This window comes from Rousettus aegyptiacus, unplaced genomic scaffold, assembly GCF_014176215.1.
Source record: "Rousettus aegyptiacus isolate mRouAeg1 unplaced genomic scaffold, mRouAeg1.p scaffold_m13_p_1, whole genome shotgun sequence".
In the NCBI taxonomy this organism is placed as follows: domain Eukaryota; kingdom Metazoa; phylum Chordata; class Mammalia; order Chiroptera; family Pteropodidae; genus Rousettus; species Rousettus aegyptiacus.
In genome coordinates, this window is record NW_023416284.1 from 149,995,179 (window position 1) to 150,017,579 (window position 22,401).

Genomic DNA, 22,401 nt, shown 5'->3' on the forward strand with positions numbered 1-22,401 from the left:
CCGCCCGCGCCGGCCCCGCTCGCAGTAGCGCCGCCCGAAGCTGCAGCGGCGCGTCCCGGGGCGCGGCGCCCACCGGCACCGATGGCGCGGCGGGCGCGCTGAGGGCTTGACCCCGAGGGCGCCGGGCGCCCTGGAGTGAGGGGGGCCGCGGAGGGGCCCCGGGGCCTGGGCCCAGGCTGGGGAGGCGACGCCCGAGAAGACGAGGCTGCGGCGCGGAGCGGTGAGCGGAGGGGCGCGCGAGGGGCGGGAGGGGCGCGCGAGGGGCGGGAGGGGCGCGCGGCGGGCGCCGCTCTGGGCCCGGCGCGGGGCCACTTTCTTCCGGAGTCCCGGGCGGGTCGCAAGCGGAGGCGGGGAGCCACGTCCCCCGCCCGGCGCCCGGGCGCGGCTCGGCGCGGTTTCTCGGGGCGCGCGAGGCGTGAAGCCCGAGCCGCGGCTTCCCCGGCGGCAGGGCAACCTCGGGGCCAGCCTTTCGTCCCTTTCCACTATCCGCGCGCCCGGCGCCGAGCCCGGCGCACCGTAAAATCCCCGAATCGCTCTCTGGGCGTCAGGTCCTGCCCGCCCAGCCGCGATTTCCCGGACGGCCCCCGGAGCTCCGCTTCTTTCTGCCGGGTTGGCTGGCACCGACTCGCGCCCTCCTTAGCCTGCGCCCCCTGGTAATGGGGCTGGTGGTGGTCGTGTGTGCCCATCCTGGCGCTGGCAGCCCGCCCGTGCTGCTGCAGAAGCCCAGGAAGCACGTCCCAAGCCTCCATCAGTCGTTGGATTCCAGCGCCGCTAGGCTCGGCCGACGCTCGGAAAATTGTTGGTGAGCCTCCCTCCGAGGTAGCCTCTGATGGTGCTGGTGCTGGTGCTGGTGCTGGTGCTGGTGGGACGCTTAACTCATTGGCTGGGAAGTTCTGTAAGCAATGCCACATGGGCCCAAGAACTGTCGTGGCTGGAATCTGAGCTAAGTTTGTGACCCGAGAACTTCCTCATTTTCATCGCTCATTTGATTGAGGTTGTAGCCTCTGCTTGGGCCGGCTGGCATGGAAGGTTGAAACCAAATCCATTGCTTAAAAGCAGAGGTGATCCGCATTTACCTGGAATCCTTTAGATCAGGAAATGACAGCTTTTAGTTTCTATGGATCTTCATGTAATAAAAATCTTTTAAAATTTTTTCCCGTTATCATGGATTACAAAATAGAGGTTTACTTAATGTTATATTAAATTGAGAATGGATGTTTTCACTTAGAAATAGTTTCAAAAAAGTTTTTTTCCCGGTATTTTCCACATTATAGAAATTAATCTTTCGTGAATTACCTTTTCCTCAGTTTTTTGGATCTCTCAATAAAAGATGACCTCTGAAATGAAATGTGATGTGCAATATTTTTGTAGAATATTTAGATAGTACTACTAAAATCGGATCACAAAATGTATGTTGTTCACATGGAACAAATAAAATATAGGATTATTTGAGTATTTGCCTATTTTGTGTTACTATTTTTTTTAAGGTCACCAAACAGATATGTCCTTTTATGAAGCCTGTAGGTAAGATGTGTTCTAGTTAAAATAAAGAAAGGATTGAATTTGATACCTCCATCATCTAGTCACCATCTGTGTGGCTTGGGCAAAAAGTACAAGATAGTGCTGGTCACTTAGAAGCTACATAGAAGTATATGAGAAACTGCCCTAGCTCTCCTGGGGCTGCTAATGTAGAAATTGCAGGGAGGGGGAAGAGGGGGAGGAACCAAACTAAACATCTGAAAATTTGAGCTTGGGAAGCATCACTTTTGCATTGATCGGTATATGTCAGTATCAGTGTTTATTAAGTTTTGGTTAAATACATTTTTACATTCAGGTTAAAAAATATCAGTAGTAACAGTCACCAAGTAGAAGGGATTCTCAACAAAAAAGAGAACTTGGACAAAGAGAAATTTGCAACAGAACACTATAGACCTTTCACTGAGGGGATTATTAGGACCTTCCCAGTCCTGCTGGGTAGAGGCCTTTTAAAATTCCCCTCTTTGAAGTTGGGGCCTGGTTGTGAGAAAACACCCAATACGAAGTCTGCTAGGTTGGCCACTTGAGGTCAGGACCATCATAGTGACTAACATTTGAATGTGCATCTACTTTAATACTTGTAAAATGAGTCAACATATTAATTAATATGGGTTTTCAGTGAAATTTGGGTCTTTCCAGTTCAGTATCCAACATTGCTGCATGGAGAGGACCTGGTGGCTTCCACAAGGTGAATTTCTTAACTTTACAGATACTGTCCTGCCTTTTCTGATTCCGTATTATAAAGATTTTTTCATCTCCAAAAAAGTGTTTTAAAATCATAGGTGAAAGTGCATTCTGCAGTTAAACAAAATATTTAATTATACATTTCTTAATGTTCTTTGTAATAGATTTTTTGGTATCTATTTCTTTTGCCTTGGATCACACTGTGTTGCATGAAAGAAATTACATAATTCTCATTCAGAATTATGATTTCAACAAATAATTGGAGAGGTACGAAGGAAGATAAAATATTTAAATTTGGGTTTTAATAAAACAGTGATCTTTGTTTTTAAAAGGGATAAAGAAACTAATAATAGAAAGACTAGCATTCTATAGTTGCAGCATATATTGAATATTACTTAACCATTGGCATGTTTGAGTCCTAAATATAGTAAATATTCTTATCATCTTTCAGCACTCCAATAAAAAAAGAGAAATACTGTTATTATCACATAATGTGTATGTGGCAGTTCTTTGAGGAGATCTAGAACCTGTGATAGAGGGAACACCAACATTGTAGTGGATATTGTCATTCCATTTACTGAGAAGGGCTGGATCTTTACTTTTCTGAAAAAGGGAGTAAGGGACATGATGAGATTTGATGACCAGCAACCTTCTGAAAGAATGTGTCCAAGCAGAGGACATGACAGTTTTTATTACTCATGCTTTAAGGTTTTCTCATCTTGGAATTACGTTGTCTTCCCCTGTAGTGATCTCTAGAATAAAAGTCTTTTGGGGGAGAGGTCACCAAATTACCAGCAAATGACACAATAAAATTCTCTAAACCTAGAGTCAGTGCCCAACATGGAAATTAGGCAAGTGTATAAACCCAGAGTACTGAAAAGAGAAATTATTTTACCATGAAATTCATATAGTAAATTACTGGCAGAAAGGGAAGTAGAGATTAACATTGCAGATTCCTGAGGCACTGATCCATGCTTCCATTTGGTGATAGCAATAATTAGAAATGGTTGCGTTTCAAAAAGTCTTGCCAACTCTAATGCTCAATTCTAGTAGGGAATACCCTTTAAAAAGTTAAATTTTGCATTAAGTAGACACTATTTTAATTGAAATAATTGTTGTTTTTTTTTTTTAAAGAAAATCTTTCTCTATATGTTAGTTAATAAATGTAGACCCAGGTTCTGACCTATATAAATTTAGTGTTTCGCAATTCCTAGTTATGTATTCAAGAGTGGTTTTGTTAGCTGATGGTGGAGAAGTTTTACAGAAAAGAATCAAACTAGAAAGAGAAATGCAAAGTTTTGTGGATGGGTTTATTAAAGAGGGATCATTAGGATTAATAAACTCTTCCTTACAAGTTCATATACGTTTAGACAATTGAAGGAAAGGTAAAGTCCCTCATAAACCATAGAGCTGCGCACATGCTTGCATTTTAAAATTGCCTAGTACTTTTTAATTTTTTTCAAATCTAATATTTTCATATTTTAGTCTAGTGGAAATGGAGAGTGATGTAGAGCAGAGTATTTTCACTTCCCTGCCCCGTCTTTTTAGGGGCAGGGAAGTGAAAATACTCTGAAGGTAAGCAGTTTGTTTTATCATACAAGTAATCAGTGGCCTCTCTCAAACGTAGGATTAACCTAAATTGCACATTTAATTCAACCTTTCTCCTTTATGACTCCAAATTCATGTTATTAAAGACTCATTTTCTTACAGATCCAGTTATTATCTCTTTTACTACTTGCTATATTGTCTATGAACTGTCAGCTTCCTAGAATTGACAGGCTTCTGTAAACTGGCTACGTAGCGGACCTCCTTCCCACAGCTCCCTCCTCTTCCACTCCTCTATATCTCTTCTCATGCCGTATAATATAAGGATTCTACTGTGGGGCCACATCTAGATTCTGCAGAGCCCTTGGATCAGTTCTTGTTAGCTGGTCTCACTCAGGTCTTTGGGTGCTTTACCAGTTGTGTTGCTTATTTCTGCCTATCTAGGCAAGCTCCAGCCTGTTGAGGGTGTGGATTCTAGATCCTCTTTCAAATGCCCAAAAGAATATAAACCTGCAGGAGGCAGAGTCTTCAAAGAGATGGTTGGAGACCACAAAGAAGAAAAGGGAATGCTTTTAATTTGGAAAGAGAAGAAAAAGTTATTGAGGCCATGTGTTTATTTTTTGAATGCAATAATTTGTTCAATCTTTAATTCATAATTACACTATGAATTTTAATGTGCATAAAAATTACTGCTGGATTTTTTTGTATTTGTTTTAACTCTCGAGATATTTCATAATCGTGATCTTGGTGAGCATTGTCATCAAATTTTAATAAACAGGTCCTGAAAGAACAGAATTTGCCTCTTCAGTAATATGTAGAAGCTATAAGCATAGTGATAACAAGCATGACTTATTTTGACATTGTATATTTGGGAATAGTTATTATAACTATTAGGGAAGTGTGGTCTTGTTTTTAAAAATATAACAAAAGACAAAGATGCAGTTAACTCCCAATTATGCATACGTGACATGTCCATTGTAGGTTATTTATGTCCATGTGCTTTTCCTAGACAGGGTCAGAGTGAGTTTGCAAGTGAGTGTGCGTGTCTGCATGCCAAAAAAAAATGTTTTTGGTATTATTTATAGAATTTATCGTAGCTGTCTTCTCCCCAATTAATGTGAAAAATAGCAGGACAATCATAGTAAAATTCCCTGTGTATGTTTAGTTTACATGCTCTTTTAGTAGAATTTGAATAGGTTCACAGTCAGTTAAAAAGCTGCCATTTAAACCTTTCCATTTGAAATATTCATTGCACACACAGATACTATAGCATTGTGAATGCATATTTGTTGATTAAATCTAGGCTTTTGCATTTTTCTCATGAGTAACAAACTTAGCTACTAAGCAATAGGCATTTAGTGCATGCAGATGTTGTACCACAACAAAGTTGAATCAGCATTTCATAACTCTTAAAAGGGAAATGGGCTCAACAAACTTGTGGGTCTATAATATTTTTATTGATGAAGTAGTCAGGCAATACAGACTTTTGTTTGGAGTCTGATAGCTATTGCAAGAAGAACGAGGATATTTGTTAGCAATTCCTGCAGTGAGAGATAACAACATTAGATTGGTTATATAAATTTAGGTGTAGAGTGTAGTAATCTGAAGGTTATGTTACCATTGTAGTAGTAGAGATTACTTACCTGAAGGAATAAGACTACAAATTGACACTTTCATTTAGAGTAGTACTTTAGATTGATGCAAATATTGAAAGAGTTACTGCATTTCTAAAGTTAGCTTACATCCAGAAAGTTGCGTCAGTGACAAGAAACTCAAGAATTGCATGATAAGAAGCTCTAAGTAGTTTAAACATGTTTCATACCAAGAAGCGCTGAACCACCCTAACATATGAAATAGAGTAGTAGCAAAGACCAACACGACCTGGCTGTAGGACAACACTTCTTACCGTCTCTACAGTTCTGACTGTAAACTTTTCTTGAAACTGTGCTATTTTTGTTGTTTGAATATATCTGAGGACAGACTATAAGCCATGGATTTCTAGAATTCCACAAATTCTGGTAAAGAACTTACCTCGGGGCCTTGGCAGTTTAATGATGTCATTCCAAGAGGCATGAGTGGGGCCAGGCTCACCAACCCTGGATAATCTGGTTTGGGCCAGCCGGATTTTGGAATCACCTGTAGTGTTTATACTTCTCCCATGGGGAGAATGAGCCTGGCAAGAAAAAAAGAGTAACCTGAAAGGGCATGTTGAACAGCTGTTTTCCATCTTCCCTGAAGAAAAAGAAGAGGAAATCGACTTACAGCAAGCATCAAGAGGGATTTATGCTAAATACAGGGAAGTTTTTCTGAAAGTTTTAACCTTCAGAATAGATTTCTAAAGGAGGCTTTTGAGTTATTCTCTGTTTAGAAAGGTTTAAGTGAGGTTGTCCTGAGGGAATGTTTGCATTTGTCTTCTGGGGGTCTAATTTTATGATTTCTGCTCATCAGGATTTGAAAATCTGAAAAACTAAAAATGCTTTAATTGCAGTTGACTCCTGAACAACATGAGTTTGAATTGCATGGGTCCACTTATATGTGGATTTTTTTCAATAAATATGTACAGAACTGTAAATATTTTCTCATGATTTTCTTAATAACATTTTCTTTTCTCTAGCTTACTTTATCATAAGAATACAGTGTATAATACATATGATATACAATATATGTGTTAATCGACTGTGTTATTGGTAAGGCTTCCAGTCAACAGTCGACTGTTAGTTGTTAGGTTTTTGGAGAGTCCAAACTTAAACTCATATTTTCTACTGCATGGGAGGTCGGCACCCCTACTGCCATGTTGTTCAAGGGTTAACTGTAAGTGAATGTAGGAGAAATGGTCAGTTTTAGTGTCTGAAATATAAGTTGCTTTTATAGATTCTACTTATTATTTTTATTTGTTAGTACAAACTATTTGCTAACTGGTTAAATATTGATTGTACATAAGAGTCCTTTAACTTTCCATTCAGGTACACATTGCCATATCTGAAAATTTCTCTATACTTAATCTGTTTTCACCTCAAACAGGTCACTTTCCTCCACGTTCCTTTTTTATTCTAGAAAAATCTTAAAAAAAGAAAAAAGATCCTGACACCAGACTATTGTGTTCCTTTTGGACTTTCAGTAATATATTTTATATTTCTCTGCTCCATTTTTTATAATAGAACTATACTGGCAACAGTGGCCATAAAATATGGAGGTTGCCCATGTCAGAAAGAGTCTGGAAACTTCTCTCATATACTAGACTTTTTGTAACAGTAATTATGGTTAAAAATAATGTATTCCTAGAAACAATATGAACTTTGTTTCATTTTTGTTAGGAAGATGACTCTAATAGAATTAATTCTGTGGTTTCAGACTAGTGGTTTCTGTTTTTTTTTCTCTCAATATTAAAATTAGATAGTACTTAGGATGTAATTATCATAAAAGCAGGTTCATTTTGATGCAGCAAAAGGTGTTGGAAAATGCACTCTCAGCCAATATTGAGTCAGTGGGTTTGGGAGAAGCCAAAAAGTTGAGCCCAGCAAAGTCAATGTCTTAAGCAGTTGGATTTAAGTGTTTCAATTTAGTTTTATAATCCATAGTTTTAAAGCAATTTTGAAATGCGTTTTTCAAAGGCAACTGATTCAAAGCACTGAAAAACATGCAATTATCTTAGGTAAGAATGTCTTTTGTTGTAAAATAATATTAAGTGTCAAGTATAATTGAAAAAAAAAATAGTGTCTTTTGCTGGCCTCTTGAGTTGTGAGGTTAATTTCTTCTTTTCTTTCTCTGTCTTTACTACACACATATAAATTAGACCCTATTGGTTCTAATGAGAACCCAGGAGAAGTAGAGAGCGAACTAAGAATCTGTTGCTTTTATTCAGTAGTTCAATTTATCCTTTCCTAAACACTGGTATGGAATTTTAAGATCCATATTTTTTTTTTTAAAGGAAACCAAAATTGTTCAGTTTGGATTTATCCTGTTACCATGTGCTATGATAAAGTTCATGAGATTTTTCCCTTTATGTGACTTGCATAGAATTCTATATAAAATTCAAATTTACAAATGGTATTTGAATATCTATTGTGGGAGCTTGGGAACTTTAAAAATCCAATTTTGCCTCTACTCGTTAAATTTCATCTTGCAAGTTTTAGGTTAAGTTGGAACGCTTCCAATATCTTTTTCTTGGGGAAGAAATGTATTGCAGTATTTATACTACTAAACTGCCATAAAATGATAAGCCCCGTGCCTAAACAAGTTGAATTGAGCAAGCAATGTTAGGGTGGTTATATAACAGATCCTTCTTTGTGTGCTTATACCTTTTTTTCTTGATGAAGCCAGTGAAGTTTGGTTGAGTGATTGCAAATTTTAGAAAAGATAAGTCTATGTTACTTGGGAATGAATGCTTTGATATATAACTTTTTCCAATGTACTTTTGAACCTGGAGAGTCAGATGAAAGAATGCTATACTTTAGCACTAGACATACTAAAAGGATTTAGTCATTCAGCAAGTATTTGCCAGATACTTCTGTGTTTGAGGGGACATCTGGGTAGAAGCTAAGAGGGGAGGCATGCAAAATAAATATGACATAGTTTCCAGCCTTGGGGTGCTATAAAATCTGGATGGAGAAGGATAACTGAGTATGAAACTTTGTGAGAACAATTAAATGCTGAACAGAGACAAATGCCTGCAATAGGACTGCACGAAGGAGGAGATCTGTAAGGGTTACATGGGCAGAGAATACTCACCCAGGAAGGGAGAATGAACTGGGTCTCAGGATTTTAAGCCTAAAAGGGGAGGGGAAGAAGCATTGCAAGGAGGGTGAAAGCACAGGAAGATGAGTGAGCAACGAAATGGAGTGGCTGCCAGGTAGAGGAGAACTTCTTGGGAAAATCATGAAAATTCAATTATCACCTTTTATGACATTCTCTTTCTTTTCTTCCTTCCCTTCCTCATGTATTCTTTCATCATTTTCCACAAACATTTTTTGAAGGCCTGTATTGTGTGTAATCAGTGGTGCTTGATAATAAAGGAAAGACAAGAGTAAGATCCCTGCCTCCTAGCAGCTTATGCCTGAGTAGGTGACATCTACCTTCAAATTCCTTTTGAGTTCAGAGAGGACTGAAACGATAAGTGTGAGAAAGGAAGATAATATGTATCTTCAAATAGCTTGTTATGCCTGTAACTAGTACTAAATGCATAAATTAGTGGAGACAGAGCTATAAATATTCTTATTGACCCCGTTTTAAAGCCTAGTTCAGATACCACATTCTCAGTGCATCCTTCCTTTCCCCCAGCCAGAAGTGTTAATTTAGCACCTTTAAATTTCAATAGTACTTTGTCACTCTCATGCATACCTCCTTTTATTTTAGTGGTTTGTATAAACATTATTTCTTCTGCCATCTTATAAGATGATATAAGCACCTTCTTCGCTGGCCTCATCCCTGAATTCCCAAAGAATATTGAACAATGCGTATATGGGGCCTCAGTGGAGAGCACTTATGGATGGAATTGCTAGGGAAGCCTTCATAAAGAACATTGTGTTCTCTGAGAAAGGTTGGAGGTTGAGTGTGAAGCAGTAGAGGGAGTAACAATAGGAATATAGAACAAAAATGTGAGTGGTGCTCAAGCAAGGATGAGCAGGGAAGTGTGAAGGGAGAGTCCGTGTAGAGAAGAAATGAGTGATAATATTAAAATGGTAGGCCAGAGCTTAGTTGTGGAAGCTCTTGATGGAGAAAGTTGTTCCTTTTGCTGTGGGAAATAGAGGCTCTTGCATAGGAAAGTGATATGATGATGATTTATTTAATTTTTGAGAAACTTTATAGTTTACAAAGTTAGTATTTCATGAGTAGAATTGGCACACTACCTGGGTATATCTTGGCTCCTTCGCTCTCTGTGTGGTCTTAGGGAACTACCTTAATCTATCTGTTCCTCAGTTTCCTCAGCTGTGGGGCTGTGGTGAAGATTAGATGAGTTAATCCATGTGAGGTACTTAGAATGGTTTTTTTATAGCAACTTTTGGTGTAGATATAATAAGAATTATAGTCCCTACTTTGGAAATGAGAAAAATGTAGAGCTAGGATTCTACTGTTTGCTACGGCTTTTGTAACAAAGTACCTCCAACTATGTGGTTTAAACACCACAGATTTATTGCCGCACAGTTCTGGAGGGTAGAAATCCAAAATTAAGGTGTCAGCAGGGTTGGTTCCTTCTGATGCCATGAAAGAGAATCCTTTCCATTCTTCTCCCTTTTTTTTCTGTTAATTTTTCCTGAAGTTCTTGGGCTTGTAGATCCTTCACTCTGATCTCTACCTTTATCTTCACATGGCATTCTTCTTCTGTGTGTGTGTGTGTGTGTGTGTGTGTGTGTGTGTGTGTGTGTGTGTGTCTCTAAATTTCCCCAATAAAGATGCCGGTCATATTGGGTCAGAGGCCCATTCTACTCCAATATGACCCCATCTTCACTATATCTTCAATGACACTGTTTCCAAATAAGGTCACAGGATGAGATATCACCGATTAGGACTCCAGCATTTGCATTTTTGCAGGATTCAATTCAACCCATAAGAGATTCCAGGTCAGATCTTTGGAGCCTATCGCACTATGACCATGGCGTGCCGAAAGAATTGTATAAAAGAGGAGGGATGTGTAGGTTTATATGAGAGACAGTGAATGAGTTTTCCTTGGCTCTTCCATATTTTATTTGCCTAAACCTGAACCATTTCCTAAACAGCCTCAGCAGTGGACATGTGACTGAGAGCCTTGGGACAGCGATGTGTTGTTGCCTGTCTCCTAAAAGGATCTTTTGCCTTTCTTCTTCTTTCCAGCATGGTAATCTAGGTAACTTCTTTCCTTTTGGAATTGGAGTTATAAAGATAGTAGGATAAGTTTAGGGTCATTATATTTGCCTTGGATAATTTCAGTCTTTTCTGTAAATTTTGATGATATATTAGTGTCTCAGAGTATAAGTGATAAAGGAAGAATTGAATACTTTTGGAAAGAGTCACAAACCTAAAGTATCAATGGTAAAGATTTTATTGAGGAATCAATTGGAGATGAATAAGTGGGTGGGTCTGTAGCTGTGAGATAAGATTGAAGTTAATGCTTCTCAAGTACTTAGTAGGGATTAAGGTAGAATGGAAAAATATGATCGAGGTTCCTAAATCACAGAGGAAGTTGGAAGTATCCCCAAACAATAGAAGATTTTAAAAAGTACATAGACAAATGATGATTTTAAGTGATGAAAGCGCCAGGAGAGTCACTACCAGAGAGTCACTAAGAGAACTAAGGTGGCCTCAGGAATGAAGAGGCTGGTTCCATCTTTCTTATAGATTGGGGAGAATGAGGGTCGGCTCCTGTGGGAAAGCACAGCAGAGGATAAGGTGTCACTGAAAGAGTCAAAGTTACTTCATGAAATCTTTAATTCGGAATATCTTAAGTGGCATCTTATTCCCTCCTCTGCCCCATTTAACTCAGGAATTACCTGACAGATGGCCATATAATCTCCACATCTATTTACAACAAGACATGAAAAAAGTTTTAAAAATTTAAAATTAGTACAGAAGGCATTTTCTCCACCATAGATTAAGAGAAGTTCATCAGGTTTGCTTAAAGAAGTAGCTAAGTGGAATCTGGCTATCAGTAGACATAGGGTGAAATGGGCAGGGTGGATGGATATGAAAGGAAGATGCCTAGATAAGGAGATGCAAAGCATGGGGCTAATACTCCCAGAGTACAATGTTAAAGAGACAGCAAAATATAGACAGTTGATTCATCAAGACAACGATATAGACACTGAATTAACATGATTTTGAACATACGCACAGATACAAACATTAAATACCCAGTCTTATTTCAGGCTCTGAGTTGGGATATTTCTGGCAGGAGCATGCTTTTTGGCCTGTGGATCTGTGGTCAGAAACTCAGAGATTATTCTTTTGTTCTGCACTGTGCGTGTAGTCTCCATCAGTACAGTAAAACTTTCTCAGAAGTTGTTTCCTAACTAGTGGCAACACTATATAGATATAAAAAACTCAGCATGATAAGTTTTTTTTTTTAGCACAAATAATAGCAGTGATATTGGTATAAAAGTAATAATTCATTAGAAACCACTCTTATTCTAGATAAAAGAAATGTTAGCAATACAGAAAGCTTTTTTCTTAAATTTGCAAATAATAGCACTACTAAAGCCCTTATACCAAACCATTAAATAATAATAATAATCCTTAGAAATATGGTTAAATAGGGGACATGGAGGGAATTACTTTCAATTTCAAAACAGAACAACCTCAATAAAAGCACCCAAACAACCATGCAGGCGAGAGAGGCATGGCTAGTCTGGGCTGCATAGATGGGAGAGTACTGGGATGTCTAATCCCGTGCAAAATGGGCTGAAAGTTTGGAGATGGCATTTAGAAAAAGACCCCAAGAAACCGATGAAAACCATCCATGGAATGTTGGAAAACAACAAAGAACTGCGATCTGAGGTGGGCCATACACATTAACAAGGGTGTGGCAAGACTTGGGGGTACAGCAAGCCAGCTGCAACCTGGGGTGGACATAGTGAAAGCTATGTGCCTAAGAGAGAGTAGGGAGAGTTCTGGATATGGTGGCAACTCTCAGTAAACCCTGTAATCATTGCCCTGAGTAACCTTGAAAGGTTCAAGCATTGTAGTACATTTTACCTCTAAATGGTTTGTCTTGGTACACAGAGATTTTTATGGCTTCTTTTTACGTAGTTGTATATATAGCTATATAATATATGTATAGTTATTTTTGAGTTTTTAAAGGTTCACATCTTCACAAATTAGTTAATTCATTCGATAAAAGATCTCTGGGTGTTTAAGTGATAGGCACTCTTTTTGGTGTTAGGGATATAGCAGAAAGCTAAGTGCCCTCATGGAACTTACATTCTGAACAGGAGCCAGGCACACAAAAGAAATAAGTAAATTATCAAGTAGATCAGAAGGTTGTAAGTACAATGAAGAAAAATAAAACCTTGAAGGGAGTTAGGGAATGGTGGTGGTTGTAACTTAAATAAGATGGTGATGGTCAGGGCCAGCCTCACTGAGAAAATGACATCTGAGCAAATATTTAAGGAGGGAGCCAGCCACGTGGATGCCTGGGGGAAGCATTCTAGGCTGGAAGAACAAGCACGCAGGCTCTGAGGGGGGAGACTCCCGTATTTACAAGAATAGCCAGGAGGCCACAACACGAGAAGGGGTAAAGTGGTACAAGAGCTGTAGGATGTAAAGGCAGAGAGGTAACAGGGCCAGACTATATACTTAGTGCCTTGAGAGCTGTTGTCAGCACTTTGATTCTGAACTTTGAATAAAATGGGAAGCCATTGGAGGATTTTCAACACGGCGGTGACATATTCTGGATTACAATTTAACGAGGATGGCTCTGGTTCCAATGTTGAGAGTGACCGTTGGGGGGTAAGAGTGAAAAGCAGTAGGGGCTGGTTTGGAGGCCTTTGTGGTAAGATGTGGTGTGGCTTAGGCAGTTATGGGGTGGCAAAAGGGTTTGGATTCTGGACCTATTTTGAGGATGAGGTCAACAGAATTTGCTGATAGTTTGCATGTGGAGACAGAGATGGGAAGGGAAGGTGGGCGGGGGGTGACGGGAGTTTGGGTCTGAATTGCTGGCAGGATTGACTGCCAGTAACCGAAATGGGGAAGTATGGAAAGGCAGTGCCTGCATCCTTGGGTTAATTCATTTGTGTCTCATTGTTTTACAAACCAAATCTGTGGTATTCTAAGTTTTCGTTATGATTCATAATGGGACATTTGGAAGTTACTCAGAAATTTTAATGCCAAAGAACTGTGATCTGTGAGACAAAAATGATCAAATAATGTACATACAAAATGTTTGCAAATGTAAAAAAAGCAGCAAAAAAGTAAATTTATCATTGGTGAATATTTGAAGATTAAAAAATGGAAAAATACTTGAATATAAGGAAAAAATAAAAAAGAGCTTCCTGTATAGTGCTAAAAGCATCACATATACACTCATCCGATAAATGAAATTTTTATTTTAAATCAGACGAACTGGAAATGTAGGTTTAATGCCAGCAAATTACTTTCCCATGAAATTCTTTTAAACCTTTTGCCTAACATCAGTGTACTTCATTTTTAGACAATATCTAAAGCTGTTAAACAATCTGTAAGTCCAGTATATTCTGCTGTGGCCTTAGCTTCCATAGTAGCATCCTCAGACTGAATCCTTTTTTCTGGGTATGAGTCAGAGAACAATAACAAAAGTTGAGTAAAGAGAAAGATTTGGTGAAAGTATCACAACATTTTCTATTCTAATGGGGCAAAATATTATGGCAAGACTCTCATAATTCTAACAGGAATTTAAATAGACTGAACATGAATGTTGGGGTCCCTAAGATCCCTGTTGGGTTCAGTGAGTCACGAGGACTCACAAAAAGCTGCTATAATCATGGTTATGGTTTAATATAGCCAAAGAATACTTATTAAAATCAGCGAGGGGAAAAGGCGCACGTAGCAAAGTTCAGAAGAAACCGAGCACAGGCTTCCAGGTGTCTTTTTCCTAGTGGATTCGCACTCCCAGCAACAATATGCCACAACACATACAAAGTGTTGCCAGCCAGGGAAGCACACCCCAGCCTAGTGTCCAGGGCTTTTACTGGCTTCAGTCATGTAGACACACAACGCCTTCATGACTGATTTCAGCTATTCAGACTCTAGCCCCCCAGAGCAAAGACAGGAGTTTATCACAAATCACACTGTTAGTATAAACTGCCTAATCAAACTGGTACCACATGGCCCAAGGCCTCAGACTTGCAAAATCTCTAATCAGGTAGAATATTACAAGGGCTCCCAGCTCATCTCCCCTGAGCTACACAAGGGCCAGTCCTGTAGACAGGCCTTTCTCTGAAATGTGTAGTGTTTGAGCAATAGGCCTGCTGAGTCAATTTTTTCCTGCAGAGCATGGTAGGGCCTGGAACATGGTATTAGTGCTTCTTAAAGGCATTATCATTAAGGTGAACTTACAGGACCCGATCCTGGAGGAGATGATATAAGGATATACCCAAAATATACATTGTTTTGGCTAAATTCATAAATTAGCGAACCAGAGTAGATTACATACAAGTGGTAAAATGTGTTTTGTGGTACTTCACCTAAAAATCAATAAGTTAATGTTATGACTCACCCCACCAAAGTTTGCAGATACTGGGCTAATGGAGGAATATGTGGTAGCGATTGGAATCAGGAAGGAAGTGAAAAAGAGGAAAGGTAGCGTGGAAGATGATACTAAGGCAGAGGAGTTGGCTCATGTGACTGTGAAGGCTGAGAAGTCCCGTGATCTGCTGTCTGCAAGCTGGAGTCCAGGAAAGCTGGTGGCGTAAGTTCCAATCCAAAGGCAGAAGACCGATAGTGTGGGGAGGGAGGTGGGGAACAGGTGGTGGCGGGGGGGGGGGGGGAGAGGGAGGAATGTTTTACTGTGTAAACACACACACGTGTGGTATGTCAGTAAGCTTTATCTATTTATATAAATTTGGTTGATAAAGTAGTAATATTAGATGTGAACACTTCTTTTCTCCTTAGATGTGTTCAGTCACTTGGAATATGTACCCTAAAAGTTAAAATTGTGCAGTTGAGCAGGAAGAAGGAGAAACCTCTTGGCATCAAATACTTTATATTTGTCAAAATATTTGCTATTTTTAGGCTCTTGAAGAGTCTGCAAAATCATGAATACACAATACATTGTTTTTTATGAGCACTTTCTCCTAGTGTCATGGCATAGTTCCTTTCAGTTCGAACAACCTCAGTGTTCTCATTGAAAAGATGATGATGACTGCTAGCATTTATCGGACACTTTGTAAATCCTAGGCACCCTTTTATTGCTTCAAGCATATCAGCTCATTTAAGATCACAGAAACCTTGCGAGGAAGGTATTATTATTGTATCCAAAACAGGGACATAGCTAATGACATGGTTGGTGGCTCTGGGGATTCAAACCCTACAAGTCTGTCTTCCGCTTGTGCCCTCAACCACTAATCATGTTTTGAGGTGAATGATGATAATTAGTTTTTTGGGGGGAACAGAAATTTAACAGAAAGTGGTAAGTGCTTTATAGGTGTGATCTAATCTTCCAACCAGTCTTTCAGACAAATACCATTTTCATCTTCATTTTAAATGAGGGACTTGGTTTCGATAATTAGCTTGTCCAGAGTCATACAGTGGTGAAAAAAGCCACTCTGCCCCCTGCGCCAGCCCTTTTAACCACCTCAGCCGTCTGCCCTTGTGAATTAATTGCAGGAAGAAAAATTTTACCTTAGTTTTCATGAGCATTTCATAGTTTAGTTTAACTGTTATTTGAAACTGTATGATGTTATATTTAGCTATTGGCTTCCTTATCTCTATTCATCTTCTTTTCTATGCTTTATTATTTTGTTTAGCCAGTAATGCCAGAAAAGAGTATTTTCATGCTTAAAGCGATTGCTGAGAAAGCTATCAGTAGTTTTTCAGACCTTTCCAGAAAATCTTTGGTTACTTACTATTTAGAAAAATTTTGAAAATAAAGATTGTTAATTTTCATTTGAGGCCAGTTACAGTAAGGTAAATAAATTGCTTTGGACTAAGAGAGAAATTCCTATTTAACTTTAATGTCAGACAGTAATACAAGCACTGCATTTAAAAAAAAAATCCTTGGAAACGCCAGTTCCTTATATATTTTTTTAACCTATATTTATTTAGGGCAGAGCATATTTTTCTTGTTTACTTTATATCCTCATGTCTAGCATAGTTTCTGAATTTAATATCTGCTTAATACATAGATTAATAATTAATTAATTAATATTTACAAGAAATTCTTACTCCCAACAGGGATAGGGTATTGATATTCCTATTCTAGAAAACAGTGCACTGGAAAGCTTAATATATATGCATAAATTACTATTTAAAAGATTCAGAATACCAAAAAGAAATACACTTGATTATACTCAACATTAAATTATTGTGAAAATAATATCAGAATAAAAAATCCTGAAAATATTTTAAGATTTTGTATTCCAACACCATCCTTAAGGAAATCAATTAAAAATATTAAAACTATTTATAAAAATAAATATAAAGAATATGAAAATAAAAAGAAAACTAATTAAAATTAAAATAAAGAAGTGCTAATCAGAAGATGTCCAATCATTAGACTGCTAGGTAAACTAGATTTTACTTACCTTAGAAAGTCTAATCATTTCACTTTCTCTTTTAGCCTTTTTGTAGAGCGAAACCTCAGTAGTTGCATCAGTGACGTTGTAGATGCCCACTCCAGCCTGCTTTCTCTTTGCCTCCATGAAAATTATGCAGATTTTACTTCCTTTGTATAATCTGTAAGATAGTCTGTTTCTCAAAAACAGGATTATAATGGTTCTTAGTTATGTAGTAATGTTCACCAGGCAAAACTCTACTGCTAATTTATATCTTCGGTTGGATAGCCACTAAATTACTCATACAAGTAGTCTCCAGTGAATGGAGATGGAGCCTTCAGACTTGACACCGGAAAATATGTATGCCCATTTTGAACATAATTTAGATTAATTATTCTTCTCACTTAAGGAAGTCATAAGAATTAACATTGTTTGGTGTAGGGAAGAAGTGAGATTCAGATTATATTATGAGAAAATGTGGTGTCTTCACAAAAACTTTTCCTGGGGACAATGTAGAGATGTTCTTTGACTGCACAGAGCTGTACTTAACTTACAAACCTAACCTAAAGTTTCTCCAGTGTTGAGTGTGGAGGTGGTAGACACCATTATTATACACGGTGTGGTTTTGCTGTGTGGGTTCAGGGTTATAATTACTCCTTCAGTAGTGTGTGTAAATTCTTGAGGGTTCCATATGGTATAATTTCATATTGTGGATTTTTGTTTGAAAATGACTTCTTAGGGAGATATATTTTATTTCACCCTTAAATAAAGAAACAATAAGGCCTCAGTGAAAGGAACTTTCATTTTGATTAAGAGCCCTTGGTTTTTAAATTTTTCTTTTTTGGCTGAGTCTGCAGATTTTACACATCAGGGAATATAATTTTAGAGAAAGATTGTATAGTACCCAAACCATATGTTTTCTTAGGATTCGACATATTTAAGAATAATGTTAGATTTATTTCACTACAAAAATTTACCAAGAACATTTTTCTATTCAAAAAAAATTATTTTTGAAAAATTATCCTAATTATACATTTAATAAAATTGAAATAGAAAAGTAAGAACTTTGCACCAGGTGAAGAACTTTAAAAATGTGTTCATTCCATTAGTTAAAATGTGTGGAAACAGTGAGGATAAAGACTACGGCAAGATGTTTCTTAAACACTTGGAAATAGATTTCTCTGAGAGTTAAATCCTAAAATAGATCAGAGAAGAAAATGTGCCCCTCTTTTAGGATATATTAGTGCTCTCAGGCCGCTAGAGTTTGCCTAAAACCAGATCAGAGTCCTAAAGAGGGAGGAAACTTGGATTTAAATGTTTGCATGAATAAGGAAGAGTCATAGATGCTAACTTCTGTGAGTCTACACATTTTCCAGGGGAGATGATTGATGTCAGGGGCATTCAGTTGTCTATTCTGCTAGATTGTTTTAGCCCTTTATGGATATGGGTACATCCAGTCCTAGTGTGGGAGGTATTTGACTATCCTAATCCTGCAACTAACTATGCATTAGTTTGGGCAAACTGGAACAGCTATTCTTGGGCCGAGCTTGGTGGGGGTGGTGGCAGGAGGTGTGAGGGATATACAATTTGCTCTTCTTTCCTAAATTTCTTTACAGTTCAGTTTTTAAAAATTTATTTTTAATGATATCTCAGATACTGACATTATAGCCTCCTTTCAAGTGCAGTTATGGCAGTGATCTTGACTGGTTGAGTTGCCTCAAGCCCAAGGCCCTTCCCACAGCCTTGGTTCTGATTCCTTGTTCGACAGGCAATTATCTAATAATTTTATTTCCTATCTAGTTTTCTGATGAAGCCAGAAATAGTTCCCATTCTGTTTGATCATTGTATTTCTTATAAAGGAACGCAGACATTCTGGTTTCATATATGTTGGAGGAGGAGAGTTTTAGTTTTATTAACATCAGAGAGCATCTCCTAGGGTGATCAGCTGAAATACTGATGACATTGACTGAGCCAAGACCAGATGCTGGAGTGAGGTTAGCTCACTAACTCTGGCAGTGGCAGGAAATGTCCTCCAAGTACTCTTATACCCTTTCCATAATATAAATCTGTTGCTAGTAAACAGCTTCTCCAGCCAGAGATTGTAGTATTTTCCAGCCCCTATTATATCACTTGGCCTTTCTTTTGAAAGAATACAGTAAGAGGCAGTCACCTTTTATACGCCAAGAGTTACTGGTCTCAGGAAACAATCAAACTCAGATAATGGTTTGTTTAGTTGCTTTTCTTTGCTTTGGGGGCAAAATCCCCAACAAATACTCAAATTTTCAAAGGTCATATACTTTCTTTTCTAGTGAGTCTTGAGCTCACTATGAACAATGTATTAAATAGGAGCATGTGATCAAGTTTCAGAAGTCCCTTGTAGGTGGCACGACCGTGCCCTAGTCAGTTAATATCTCTGGTTCTCATTCTTTTGCTTATAATATTTAGTTTCTTTCAAATAAAATATTTTTTTGGATAGGTTAATATAATCTTGTATGTTTGAAACTTCATTCCTTTTATTAAAAATGACAAATACTTATTGAGCTCTTACTTTATGTCAGGTTCTATGCTAAATGCATCATATAATATTTAATTGTCCCATGAAGTTGAGACCATTTTACTGATGAGAGAATGGAGGTTTTGAGAGCAGAAGTCAGTTGATCAAAACTAGTACACAGTGGAGCTGGGATTATACTCATCTTTTCCCAGCTCTACACACATTATTATAAGAGGGTTTTTAGTTCATCTTGATTTGGGATATGTTTTACAATCTACAGTGTGTTTTCTCTCTTCGATCCTTATACTTTCTATATTTATTTTGTTTTTATTTTTAAACTACTTTATTTTTCCAAAGCCAGAAGAATTGAAATAACTTTTGTACTACCATGTGTTTCATTTATAAACAGTCTCAGACCATTTGGAAACCCACTTCATTTTGTAAACTCAATGTACTAGTTTTCAGTTCTTATCATTGACAATTATTCTTTTTCTGCTTTCTTGGTATAAGGATGGCAGAATCGGAACCCTTAATGTTGAATGTTGTTAAAAAAAATTTGGTTAAAAAGAAGAACTTTGGTTTAGGAGATTTGAGTTCTAATTCTGCCTGAAGTTAAAATGTTAGAGTACCAGTAACTTTGAGTATTATTTTGCTACATCAGGTTATCGTAAATAAAAGACAAATATGTGAAAAGCATTACACACAAAATTTCTCTATGTGTCAGCAGTCATAATAGCTGCAGTGGATTGTTGGGATCAGAATTATAGCAAAATGATTTTAGGCTTATTGTTGCTATGTAAGGACCTACTTAAGGTAATTCGAATTTGGGCATCTTGTTAAGTAATTTTTATATCCTTTGGCTTCGCCTAAGCAAAACATCAAACTAGAGCTGTTGTAGATATATTTAGGGCATACTGGCAGAGAGATGATCAAATTGCTCTCTGAATTATCTTGTAGTGACAGCTTAATTCTTAAAGGATTGCACTGTATTCATTGATTAGGTCAAAATCTGGGAATGTTTTGCTCTCTGATCTGTGTTGAATGAGGCAAAAAAAAAAAAAAAATGGGTGGATAACTGGATTAGGAAAGCTAGTGTATCACAGTGGAGGAGAAGAGAAAGACTTTGGGGAAATGAGGCCCAATGGAGTCTTTCAGAAACATCCTGAGAATTGAATTATGGGTAAACTACTGTATTATTAGAGGCAGCTGCTAAGCGTAGCCTGTGATTTTGCCATATTGAAAATGCCATGTTCTTGAACTGGGACAAGTGCAATTTAAAGATTTAAGTGAGTCAACAGTTCTCTCCTTTGTCTGCAACACAAAGAACGAGGGGAGAATGCCTTGAGAGATTATCCTCAGATGTCTGAAAATACAGAATTATTTTTCCAAGGTGTGTGTGTATTTGTTTCATGGTAGGGGGTGTCAGAGTTAGCTATTCTGGTAAACTCATTAGCCTTTAACGGCCATCGTTTCACTCAGCATTTTCGGCATCTCCCAAAGTTTAATTATTCAGGTTCCACCTTCTTCAACCAATTTTGCCTTATCCATTTACTTTTTCTGTTAAACTTTCAAACTGAAATGTACTTTAAATAAGTACTTTATATATCTGTCGAAATCTCAGATTTGATGTGCTAGTTATAGTATTTCCTAATGTACATTGAAATAAGTACGTAAAATTAGCATAAAATCTGTCCATCTGTGGTCCACCTAAAATTGTCTTGAGAAATGTTCCTTTCGTCTGATTTTAGCCATTCTCTTTACAGAGTGGGTCTACAGAATGCTAAGGGTAGATGTTAAAGGGGAATCCCAAAGAAATGTGGGCTTTTCAGTGGAATTTTCGAGATAGATGTAAGATGGTAGATGGGAATTAAGTTTCCTTTTAGGGAAAAACTACTGAATAGTTTTGAGGCTATAGGAGTTTCTAGGCCTTGTGAGCATTTTTCTTCATCCATTTTCTAGCAGATTTTTTTTTTTTTTTCTGAAGACTTCTAAAATTGCTTTGGCTTCAAGTAAGGGAGAATAAGGTTTCTCTTTGCTCATTTTATCTACTACCTCCTGAGCTCAAGAGTTAGTTCAGTTCAGCCAGCATCCATGAGCTGCCTTTATATGTAAGCCCCAGTGCTAAGCCCTGTGATGCAAAGAGGAAGCTATAGTTCCATCTTCTGTGAGGCATGGCATGTAAACAGCCTGAACAGTCCGACATAATACAGGTATGTGCCAGATACAAGAGAAATGAACTCTTTGGGTAGATCAACAAAGGCCTTAATAGCTGGGAGAGCAGTAGCGACTGGGCATATTGAGTATGATATAAGGGAGGCAACTCATAATTTGTGCCACCATAAATGCTGTGGCTTTTTTCTCCCCAGGCAGTCTTCGGAGATGATCGTTCTACAGAATTTCTGTGGGTCCTGCAATGGCCTACATGATATTCCTATCAGAATTAATGTTTTACATGTGCAGTAACTCACAACCTTGCTTCCCTGATACCCTCTCATGAATTTGAAGTAATAACTAGGGAACTTTCAATAACAATTGGCATATTGAGATGGCATCTTTCCCAAAACAACGTCTTAATGAGGTTCTGTGCTTCAGGAGCAACTCTTCTTGTTTAAATATGCTTAGGCATGTTCTACATAACGGAAAGCAATGTGGCAGAAGTGGCTAGGCTCATAGTATGAGTCTTGAATTGTGAAGGACTCTCTAGAACACCCCTAACTGTCTTAGTGACTCTGGACCTGGGTAGGGGGATGGTAGGCGTAAGGGAGGAGAAAGAGAATATAAACTCACCAGCTTTAAACACCTTTGTTTGTACAGAATTTGAAATAAAGAATTTCTGGTCTCCACATAGCTTCTTACCCACCCCCCAATAACTCAAGCCACCCCCTACACACCCCTTGGACTTGAGCTACGTATTCAGGAACCAGTCATTAGTGGAGAAATCTTCAGTTGTATGCGTGTAAGGGTCAGTTAAAGGAGAAACTTCCA

At 38.2% G+C, this 22,401-nt stretch overlaps 1 protein-coding gene across 3 annotated transcripts in view; it reads left to right on the forward strand.

The window, feature by feature from the left end:
• Positions 1–22,401, forward strand: part of DSE (dermatan sulfate epimerase) — a 56,254-nt gene that overhangs the window by 561 nt on the left and 33,292 nt on the right. The window contains exon 1 of one of the 3 annotated variants that reach the window (XM_016163642.2): positions 21–220. The exons of 1 other annotated variant lie outside the window; for it this stretch is intronic. The gene's annotated coding sequence lies outside the window, so the exon portion shown is untranslated. Of the gene's footprint in view, positions 1–20; positions 221–14,649; positions 15,119–22,401 lie in introns of those variants that run through there. One more of the 3 variants, XM_036221138.1, reaches the window with a different exon arrangement.